This window comes from Hemicordylus capensis, chromosome 4, assembly GCF_027244095.1.
Source record: "Hemicordylus capensis ecotype Gifberg chromosome 4, rHemCap1.1.pri, whole genome shotgun sequence".
In the NCBI taxonomy this organism is placed as follows: domain Eukaryota; kingdom Metazoa; phylum Chordata; class Lepidosauria; order Squamata; family Cordylidae; genus Hemicordylus; species Hemicordylus capensis.
Window position 1 is genome coordinate 193,086,952 of NC_069660.1, and position 12,008 is coordinate 193,098,959.

Sequence of the window (12,008 nt, forward strand, 5' to 3'; positions counted from 1 at the left end):
AAACAGCCTGTGGATCCATTTTCCACAGGAGGAGGAGGGAAAGGAGAAGGAGTAGAATCTTACAAGCATATTCTCAAACTTGCTACTTGACTGGACACTTCCCTGCCAGCAGTGAATCAGGCTGAAAGAAAGGCCCTTACACAGTGGAATTTAATTCCTAAGAAATTCACTTAGGATCACATTGTTAGTGGTTATTTCATTGGAAGCAAAATATTATGGATATCCACCGCATCCCTATGAATGGATCCCTGAACAAAACCTTCTGCTTGATTAAAGTCAAGGAAAGGAATGCATTTGCTCTCTGATCTTAGAATAAGCCTTGAGCTTAATTCATTCCCCAGTTCAGAGAAATGCTAAAGACACCAGGGTAGAGGACATAATGGAAGATTAACCCTCAGTCTCTCTTCATACTCTATAACCATTAACTGATCTCATCAAAACTGAGCAGATGAGTGCAAATGAAACAGCATGCAATGTACAGCCGAACAACATTTTGTTACATTAAGCAGCATGCAGAACTGATTGATGGATACAAGCACGCTTTATCTTGTCTTTCAACACATTGCCACCTTAGGCAAGGGCAACATGTGCATGGAAGCAGGCTTCGGCACAGAGGTAGACTGTGGACTGTATGCAGAAATAAGTGCTGCCTGTACTGCATGTTTCTCAAGGCTGGATGGCACCATTCAAATCCAGAGCGGACTGTGGAGCTTTGGGTCCCAACACATTGCTGAAGGAGTGATGGGAATACATCTGGACCACCCTCCTCCCTGAATAGGAGATTGATGCTGTCAACAATAAAAGCACCAACCATCTGATTTGCACATAAACACTTGAGTTGTAATGTTGGCATTTCAGAAATACCATTTTTTGAAATGCAAAAAGAGAGTTTGATGATGGAACAAGGCAGGACTATTAGACACATACAGAAGCCCACAAGCAGCAGTGTGTTTGTTTGATGCCCATTTCTGCAAGTACTTACGTTTCCTGTTACATGGTGCTGAATGTTGGTCCCTATCATGGTCCCTGTTGCATTGGATTTCTATGGCCATGGCCTGACACCATTCTTTCACCATAGACACAAACCTATTTTTTACACAATCCACGTGAAATTTCTTCTAGTTTCCACATGCGTTGCCCAGGGAGGAAATACGTTACAGCAAAAGTGACCCTGAGTGGTTTAACAGTTGTCTGTCAGACCCTACAGAGAGAAACTGGGAAGCTAATGGCTCGGCATAGGATTGGCCAGCAATCTGAAACATGTTGAACAATTCAGCACATATTGACTGAAAACATCAATACCGGCTGGGAGAAATGCAGAAATTTCTTGGGTGACTTCGTTCTTATTCTATGACCTATTTGCATTTTAGGAGGAAGCAGTGCACACTGCCGACTTCCTGCTAGGCTTAGGAAAATCAAAGTCCTGTCTAAAATACATAGGGCCCCTCCCCTCCCAGGGACACATAAATTAGTATAGTGGTGGGCTGTCTCTATAGGGCAGTGGTTTCCCAAACTGGGAGCCTCCAGATGTTGTTGAACTACAGCTCCCATCATCCCCAGCCACAACAAATTGTAGCTGGGGCTGATGGGTGTTGTAGTTCAGCAACATCTGGAGACTCCCAGTTTGGGAAACCACTGCCCTATAGGACATTACAGAGCCCTTTTCTTCTCTTCCTAAAAGCCATTGGCTAGGTATTTGTAGTACTGAATACAGAACAATGCATCCAACCATCACCTACAATGGGTGGCCCTTGTGAGCCTCTCTTCCTGCAAGGGCCCCCCACACAGGATACTCATAAACTAATGGTCAAACTATACTTTATTTAAACAAGTGATTGGTCTTGGCATGCTAGCAGAATGCAGGCCTAATTTTGTATGCTAGCTTATGAGCATATTTCGTATATGAATCAGGCCTGTCTCATAGTGTCACCAAGTGACCAAGTTCTTTTATATAGTAACCATGTAGGATCTGGACGCAAGGAAGAAAGGAGATCAAACCAATCCTAAACTATTCAATGGGCTTTACTGAGTATTAAAGAATAACAACATCAATCTAACTGAGCAGAAAGCAGAACATTCTATCAGTATTACTAACAGTATTTCAACCCTAGCCAACACCAATATTCACCCAGTGTTCCTAACTAACATATGTGTGTGTATTCAGATAGTTACCACTCCACATTTGAACCTGTCCCAATTATCCCATTACTGCTATGTTCACTCAAGAGCCTTTGGTGGGGAATTTTGTCAAAAGCTTTTTGGAAGCCCAAGTATACTATGTCAACCAGATCACCTTTATCCACATGCCTGTTGGCACTTTGAAAGAACTCCAAAGGGTTACTGAGGCAAGACTTGCCCTTGCAGAAGCCTTGCTGGTACTCCTTCAGTAAGCCCTGTTCCTCTATATGTTTAACAATTTTGTCCTTAAGTATGCTTCCTATCAATTTACCAGACACAGAACCAGCTTGTAATTTCCTTGGTCCCTCAAACTGGCCCAGTTCTTCAGTCTCCAAGCCTGAGAAACAGGAGCAGGTCAGTATCCTCCACCATGAAAACAGATACAAAGAACTCATTTAGCTTCTCTGCAATCTCCCTTCCTTAATAACCCCCTTTCATGCCCTCATCATCTAGGGGCCCAGCCGCCTCCCTGGCAGGTTTTCTGCTTCTGATATATTTAAATAAATCAGCCAAGGGTTGATGCAAGGGAAGAGAAAGAGGCTTACTATTGCCCTGTGCAGATCACCTCCCAGATGCTCAGATCTGTGTGTTGTGTAGTTGGGACTGAGGAGAGAATCAAATGTGCTCATACTATGCTTCAGAACATGAGATCCTACTTCTGGGTGGACATGAAAAACCAAACTTGATTTCTAGTAGTAAAAAAATTATGTACTCAGAGCAAATCCTATGAAAATAGCAAGTACAGGTTGCAAAATCTGATAAAGGACACTACAGGCTTGTTCACACAACCATCTGAGGGTGGGTAGAATGGCAAGATCACTCCTATATCATGACTCCCAAATGACCAGGAAATCTGTTTGGGTTTGCAAACCCAGCACCCACATGACCAAGGCGCCAGTGGCAGACTTCATTGAAATCAAGAGCTTCAAACAACACCCCGCTGTGGATGGTCCTCCAAACATGCCCCTGCCTTCCCAGCTTGCACTGCACTGCCAGAAACCTGGGGAAACCTCACAAGGACAGAGGCTGCTCCTTGCCTACTGTTCTAGCCATGGAACTCTATGATATTCATGCGGGCACAGGCAGATAATGTGGCATTCTGCTGGGTGAAAAGACTGCGTGGGTGGTAAAGGCTCATGACCGGGAGGGAAAAAAGGTAGGAGAGGACTCTGTTCCTCCTATATTGGTTAAGAGCAGGCTAGAGACAGGGTTACCCAGGTTTGAAAAAGCTGGAGTGGAGGGATTCCTGTGGCTACACATGAGCTGGAACAGCCAGGTTTACTGCCCCCTAATCTGAAATTGACGGTTGTGAGAACAGCCCTTATGTGTGCTTGCACATGACATGATATATGTTTGTGGGTCAAAGCCTAGATATAGTGGGCAAAACTGCCCATTTGCCTAATGCACTCAGAGCGGGAGGATGTTTCAATATGCACAAGCCCATCTCATACCACTGGCAATTAGATGTGCTTTGTGTCTCCACTAAAGTAGGCCATATCATTGCAGACTGTAAAGGTGATGTTCCGAAAGACACTCAAGTGTGCAACTTTCTGATTTAAAATATGCATGCTCATTGGCCAGAACTAGGGCAAAAAATGCCATCCAGTTTTTACAGAGATAAGGAAGTTGATTAAAATAAGTGACCTTTCAATAGCATTTGTGCTCAAGAAAATAGCCTATTGTTTGTCAGAAGACAGTGCCTGCAGGAATTCCAGGATGCTTGAAATGATGAGTTTAAATAACAGGCTCAGAGAGAGAGAGAGAGAGAGAGAGAGAGAGAGAGAGAGAGAGAAATCTTTCATCCAAAGAAAGATAACTTTAAGATATATTTGATATCCTTTTTGCTTTGTTCATTTCAAACTGACCTATTAAAAATGCTTAGATAGCTGTTGTATGTGTTTTCAAAACTGCTGGCTGAGGTAACTCCCTTTCTTGACTTGTATATTTCTGATGCATCACTGGAGTGACATGATTTCGTTTTCTATGTTAAAAAGTGACAGCTATGCCAATGTGACTCTCCCATGTCAGACATTTCACTCTGGCAATGATTCTGAAGTGGGCTGAACGTTCCTTTTTTATAGGTCAGGAAGGTCACCTCCAGAACCAGAAGTTATGAAATATTACTGGTACTGCTGTGGAAACAACACTGGAGTTAAACTAATGCTAATTCTAACTCTAAGAAATAGAAGAAAGAGATTAAGTGGTACTCTGGCCCAATTTTGATGAAATGCCAAGTTTCAGTAACACTTACTGGATGCCAGCATTTCTCATCGTCCGATTGTGGGAAAATGCCCCAACCATGGTTATGCTGCCACCTTCAAACAGCAGATTGAACCCTTGGTTTGAAGTTTGGTATGTTGCTGGAACTGAAGTTCTGCTGACCCCATTGTGTCATTCAAATGCAGTAACCTGGGGTTTGCACAGAAGCTCCTCCTGCAAGCACTTGCCAGCTCATATCAGAGCCAATGGTTGCTGGGCAAGTGTCACGCTTGGTGGAAGAGGAGGGCGATTGCAGGTGGAGGCAATGGAACCGCAGCTGCCGGATTGTCTGTGGTACGATTCTTGGCTTCTGAGGTTAACCTCAGGTAAGCCTATCCACCGTTTCACTTGTCATTTTAATGACCTCTCAGTCATAGGGCAGATAAAAAGATGTTCCCCATCTCTGACAACTTTTAAAAAGGCAGTTAAGACACATTTGTTCACCCAGACTAATTAGAGTTTCAGTTTTTAACTTGGTGTTAAGTTTTAAATTATTTTAATGTTTTAACACTTTAATTTTGTTTTAATTTGCATTGTTTTATTGTAAACCACCCAGAGACATAAGTTTTGGGTGGTATATAAATATGTTAAATAAATACATACATACATAAATCCTGGCACGGAAAACCTCTCAGAAGCAGATTCTGTAGCATTCATTGTCCTTAACTACCATGTGTGACTGATGAACTTGATGAACTTCAGTTGGGGCAGAGGAATCACAGGAACAGTTGAAGGAACAGTTGAAATTGTAGAAGCTAAGTAATACCACCAAAGTACTATAATACAGAGCTTCAATTCTCCTCAAAGAATCTGTACATATAAAATGCCATTCCCAAATCCCCACACTTTAGTGTCTCAGTTTAGTGGGACTAAACAAACAAAGATCATATGACTCTGCTGTTAGGAGCAGGTTTGATTCTCAGTGACTGGTGATACCTAGGCAGAAAACAGGTTTCACCCACCACTCAGGGGTGCTCCAAGGTATTGCAGCTCCTGAAGCAAGTACCAAAAGCTGGCTTGCTCCATGACCCATGACCCTAGTGGAATGTGCCGTCTGAAGTACCTGTCTCACCTTGCCTCTTGAAAGGGCTGCCCCTGCCCCAACCTAATGGAGTCTGAGTGTGCTCTTTTACTTTCCCTCATGAATGCTTCCAAGGGGAAAGTGAGGTCCACATTTGGGGATAATGTTGAAGTCAGAGCAAAACCTGCACTCCACTCATGACACAGGACACTTTGACTCTCACTGAGAGGAATCTGAAGAGGACGCCATATGTTCTCTGGGCCACATATTGTACACACAAAAGAACTATGTCCCTCCAGGGCCCTTGCAGTATAAAACCCTTTCTTCCACATACATCCTACCCATCATAATGAGCAGAACTGTGCTATTTAGTAATAATTATCAGCACTTTAAAATAGTACACCTAATGGCACAGTGGGGAAGTAACCTGCCTAGAGAGCACGAAGCTGTTGGTTCAAATCCCCATTGGTATTTTTCCCAGATTATGGGAAACACCTATATTGGGTAGCAGTGACACAGGAAGATGCTGAAAGGCATCATCTCATACTGTGTAGGAGAGGGCAATGGTAAACTGTTTCTGTATTCTACCAAGAAAACTACATGGTTCTGTGGTTGCCAGGAGTCGACCCCAACTCGATGGCACAACTTTACTTATGACCAAATTAAAAACAATGAGAAGGCTATGTAGAAAAATAGTTTGAGGTCCCAGACATTGATCAGTTAGTAATATTCTCCCGTTTGTCAGAATCTGTGCAGCACATCACACAAATGAACACAAGCCACAACTTTTCCACATCAGATTCCAACTTACATTGAAGAATTGAGACATTTTTATATAGTGCAGGCAAAATCTTTGCAGGTAAGAATGTACCTGCTTCTTATCTCTCTTCTTTTTCATGCAATAGAAGAGCAAATCTGTATTCTTTGTAATGTTTTTAAGGAGCCCAAAGACAAAACTATAAGTTGCACAAAACTATACAAAACTATACAGTGTATAGACAAAACTGTACATTTAACATCTCTTCATAAGCAAGCAATATCAAATGCCTGCCTTTGCTCCCATGCTCTTCTGTACATATGCAGACATCTAAAATTTTAAGTCATCTGAGGGTCATAATCAATAGTGGCATTGACACTTCACAAACCCAGTTTATATGCTTACCTGGCTAAGGATTTAGTAGGTATGGCGGAGTGTGTGTGCATGCATTACTCTCTCACCATTCACGGCAGATAAATAATGTGAGATCCAATTTGTGTGATCCTTCTCTTAGACCTGTTCCACCCTGGAAGTAGTGCTGATGCCCTCTCTTATTTAGGAGCCCAATGCCCCACTGAAGGACCAGAACCCTACATAGCTAGGAAAAAGTTGTTGGCTGTTCTGAGGGGTGAAGTAACCATGAGGGTTTGCACTCTTAATATATACAATGCCACCTTCATCCAAGCAGTTCGCAATGCCCTAGCTATGTTGGTTAAATTTAGCCTATGTCACATAGATCTCAACAATCTTAACTGGGCCCAATAGGGTCAGACATATCCATGCTTACATTTTTACATGCATAGCCTTTCTGTCACATGCTACCTTGTCATGCTTGCTTGAACTTCTGCTATGCATACTACAACACCAGGTAGGAAAGGCAAACAGCTCCTTAGTCAGTAAACAGTGTTGGAACTGTGATTGTTTCTTGCTCAAGACTACACTGGAGGCTCCTCCAAAAAATCCCAAACTATCTGAATCCTCAAGTGTGATGCTTCACAGACACTTGATTCCACAACTCTCTTGCAAGATTATAGAACACATGAACAATTACATCAGAAACTTCATATCATTTGTATGTGTATGTTGTATAAAGACGGAGAGAGAGAAATTTATCTGATGCTTATGATCAGAGAATTCAGTCCCTGGATGCCTAACAAAAGTTCAACAAAAGTTAATCAAATGAAAGTTATCAATTGATTAAAAAAATAATAGGTTTCATTTTTAACTTGTTTTTGTTATCAATGGATAATTTTCTTTTGAAATATTTTAGTTGCAGGAGTCATTTGGCTCATGTATGTACTAATATCTACATGTGTCAAAACAAATATGTACTAATTATTAGGGTTGTACAATATCAAAGCCAGAGTTCTGGAAATGGACCAATGTGGGCCATTCCAGAGGGTATCTGAGATAATCCGGATTCAAAATAGGGAAGTGTATTTCGGCCCAGAATTATCCGATACCATTCAAGGGATTTCAAAGTTTTCTGGAGCTCCAAATGGTGGCAGTAGTCCACTTAATTTTTCTGATCATGGCTGGGGGCAGGGAAGACATCCTCTGGCATCCATCTGCATTTATTTCTTTTTTTTTTTAAGCAAGTCATTTTACTTACAAATTTTAAAAAATAAAGTGGTATATTCTTTGATGTTACATCACTTCCCCTGAGATTCTCTCATGTTACATCACTTTCCTTCTGCAGTTCTCTGTGAGTACAATTCCTGGGTTACTTTTAAAAATTAATTTACAATGAATGGTCAGATTAACTTGTAATTAAAAACACAGAGTCCGGTCATCCTTACCCACTTGTGGGGGAAATTTCAGAGCTCCCTGTCCAACCATTTTGATTTGTTTTTCCAGTGACTTTTTATCTTTCCCCATACACTTCTATGGGGAATCTGATACCAAAATTCTGAAGAGTCCAAAGGAACCAGAACCAATATCTATCGTTCTGGATCTGATCCAGAATTTTCAATTGTGCACAGCCCTACTAATTATGTTAAAAAGCCATTGTTTATTTATGAAACTTGATTGAATGCAGATAACTAAAACAAGGGCTGGCATATTCAGGCTGCCTTACAAAGCATATAAACCTTGCAAAGGATTAATAGTTTGGAACTGAGAAAGCAAAGTAAATAAGATATACCTAAAATTATTATCTATATAAACCCTATAGCCTTAGCAATGGGAAAGGAATATAAGTCCATATAATTAAATTATACTTTTTAGATACCCAAAGTGATTTTACAATTTGTATGCCATTTCTTGTGGAAATTGAGCAAAGTTGCCATCATCTTTCCTTCAGTTCCTCCCCAATGATCATGATATTGTACTATATGATACACTATTACGTTAACTGGATTTTTGTTCTGCTCTTCCCCTAAGGGGCTCAGGGCAGCACACGGGGTTATTCTATTTCATCCTCACAACAGCCCTGTGAGGCAGGTTAGGCTGAAAGATCTCGAGGTTCTCATTTTCTTAACTCCTTTTCCTATGTTAACCCCTGCTAACTTGGCAAAGAAGCACCTTTTAACGTGGTGATTCTCTTTATTTAGCAGGAGGAGAGTAACTGGCCCTGTCCACCCCCAGCACAGTACCTCCAGTGACTGTTGCTGGTAGACACGTTTACATTGTTGCTGTCTCACGTTTCTTTTTAGATTGTGAGCCCTTTGTGGACAGGGAGCCTTCTTATTTATTTATTTATTTATTTATTTATTATTTCTCTGTGTAAACTGCCCTGAGCCATTTTTGGAAGGGTGGTATAGTAATTGAATAAATAATAATGATGATGATGGAAACTGCACTGGGAACATTTTTTGTTGAAAAGTGGCCTGTGTGATATATCTATATCTATCTATAAACACACACACACACATACACTTTAAATATTGAAGATAGTTATATGGATAAATCTAAAAGAAACCAGAGGGTACAATCCAGTCCAGATTAAGCACTTGTGAGCATTATTGATTCCAACAGGAGTGTTCCACTGAAATCAATGGGACTCAGCAGTGCTTAACTTTGGCTGGATGATGTCACAGTGCTTTCATGCCTTTCCCTATCTCTCTTTGCTCCTGAGAACACAATGCTATCTCACATGTATGGACCACTGCAAGTCACTCTGGCCACTGCAATGTAGTGGGTTCGCATCGGTGCACAAGAGAAAAATGTAACCTAAACATATACTACACAACAAAACAGTAGTAGAAAAGTAGCTAGGTAGCAGGCACCACTTGCTCCAAGACTCTCTTCTAAAACAAAATGTAAATAAAATGTGCATGAATCTACAGCATAAGAAAGTTTTCTCTTAAGGGTATATACACTGTGTTAAACAACATATTGTTATGTATGTGTGAGAGCCGGTGTTGTGGCAAAGAGTGAAAGCTGTGATTCAGGACGTTCCTGGTTTGAATCGCACCTCAGCATCAAATACACAAGATTCCTTCAGACAAGCAAACTGGTGTTTAGATCCATAGAGGATAGCTGTAAGGAGGATGACTGAGGCACTATGTGTGAAACACAGTGAAAACTTGAAATGCTAAGCATTATTATTATTAGTTCCACAGATAATCAATGAAGTATGTTTAATGAACCTTGCAAATGCACTGGCAGAAAAAGCAAAGAAATGGACTACATCAATTACACTTGAACTGACCTTACAAAACGATTCTCTCTGTTATGCCAGACCATTCCCCCACCCCAAATGTCCTTGGTGCAGGACTGAATTTTAAAGACTGCGGAAAGCAGAATATGAAATAGATGTGTCATGTGCAGCCTCACATTTCGACAAACTTCTGAACAGGTTGCCATTTCCTCCCCCGTCCATGGTTCTGTAAACTTTTAGTGTGAACTACACTGAGAAAGCTGGACTGAACACATTTCACCACCGCCACGATTAGGGCTGGCTGCCCAAGTGCATTCTCAGACACCAGCAGCTGAAGACTCTTACTTAAAAGATCACTAATCTTCTGAGACACGCTGCTTTCACCTGTCTTGCTCCCTTTGCAAATAGGGCAGCTCTACCGCCAGCTTATTTCTCACTCTGGGAACATCACCCAGCTTTCTTTGTTCAATCCATTCCCGACCTTTTAATCAAAATGACTATTCACGTCACACTTTATTACTGCTGACAACTATAGATTTCATTTCCTGACCACATCAGAAGCAATTTCCACCCCCTACTTCCATTGCGATTCAACTGCTAATCTTACCGGGGGTGGGGGACGACGACTCTAGATGTTATAAGCTTAACCCTAAAAATATATGCATGCCAGAGACAAGTCATCCTTGCTTCACTTCACTCTCACTTCTAACCTGTAATGCTGAACAAATATGCCTGCATGCATTTCCATCACCTTTGCCTCCTTCTATTGAAAGACTCAGACCATCAGATCTTTATTGCAAAGTGACGTTCTAATAAAGAAAGAAAGAAAAAACCTATACAGTGTTTTTTACATGTCATATGCATGTGCCCATACAACAATTTATCTCTCTAGCTCTCTAATCAGTATATTAAGACTTCAAAGGTTTCAAGCATAATCAAATATCTTCCCTAAGACTTTTGACAGGTAAAACTAAAAAAAGAAGAAGAAGAAGAACAGACACATTCTTCTGAGACAATAGTTCTATTCTGGGATACTTCTCCTTAAATGGAGCCCCTTCATTCCTCCCCGTTTTTCCTCCTGACACAACAAGCCCGACTGAGCTGCTGCAGTGCAGAATGTCAGTTTACTCATTTAGAACTTTCAATGCAGAAAATTCAGAGTGATGCAGTCAACCAGATAACGCAGCACTTACCTTAATTGAAAATCCTCTCTTTTGACAAAGCCAACAGAAGGAAGCACCGGCTCAAAATCAGCAGTTATTTGGAGGGCAATCTAAGTTTTCAATCAGCACCCTCCAGGTAGAGATGCATCCTGGGCTGCCTTTCGCTGTTGACGTTGAACTCCTCACTGTCTAAAAAAAGGAGAGAGAGGGAAAGATAAGCTGGAATCCTCGGGAGGGACCAGAGTAAGTGAAAGAGTACAAAAGCTGTGTTGCTTAAAAGGGGGATGTTCAACAAAACGTGCTCAGATCTGAAGGATCTTATGGCTGCTGTGATAGGTTCCTGTCATGTTCCCCTGAGCTGTGGGATGATTGTTGACCTGATTAACACACAGCACACTCCCTACATGTAGAGAAAGCACCGGGAGGATTGGTGGGTCGCCAGGGAGTCGCAAAAGGCACCAGGGCCACTTGGGAATGTCATCTCTCCTAGATTAATAGATGTGCTGCTGCAGCTGAGGTTGTAATTTGCAAGGTGGGTGATGCACAGCGTACAGCCATCTAACGCTTGTAGAATGAAACATGTTCCTGCAACGCTGCTTTTTCCAAGGTGCATCAGCAGTCCAAATGGGTTATGGCTGATTAATTAAACAGACGGATGTAGACTCTGTCATTATACAATGCTCACCGTATGCAAAGCTCTGGGAACTGAGCGGCTTCATGTACTCGCCTCTATGCACAGAGAGGGGACACTCAGGTTCCAACCTAACAGAAACAAAATGCTTCTGGTGGGCAAGTCTCACAGATGGCAATTAACTATTGTTGGGTGGGAGGAAAGTAGGTTCCGCATGGCACATTTGTCAGGAGTAAGCCATTGAGGGCACAAAGTTATTTACTGAGGAGAGAAATGTTCTGTTCAAACAGGGTTATCAAATTGGCAGCACACTACAGAAATCCACCGTCTGCTTCACTGAATTGTTTTAACACAAGTAGGAAAAATCACTCCCACCCCCTGGGAAAGTTGGCATTGAT

The 12,008-nt window shown here is 41.6% G+C and overlaps 1 protein-coding gene across 17 annotated transcripts in view; it reads right to left on the minus strand.

Moving 5' to 3' along the window:
- Window positions 1-12,008, minus strand: part of CDH12 (cadherin 12) — a 987,186-nt gene that overhangs the window by 355,139 nt on the left and 620,039 nt on the right. For 15 of the 17 annotated variants that reach the window (XM_053248987.1, XM_053248989.1, XM_053248990.1 and 12 more), the window contains one exon: window positions 11,010-11,168. The gene's annotated coding sequence lies outside the window, so the exon portion shown is untranslated. Of the gene's footprint in view, window positions 1-10,526; window positions 10,545-11,009; window positions 11,169-11,664; window positions 11,682-12,008 lie in introns of those variants that run through there. The other 2 variants (XM_053248997.1, XM_053248996.1) reach the window with 2 other exon arrangements.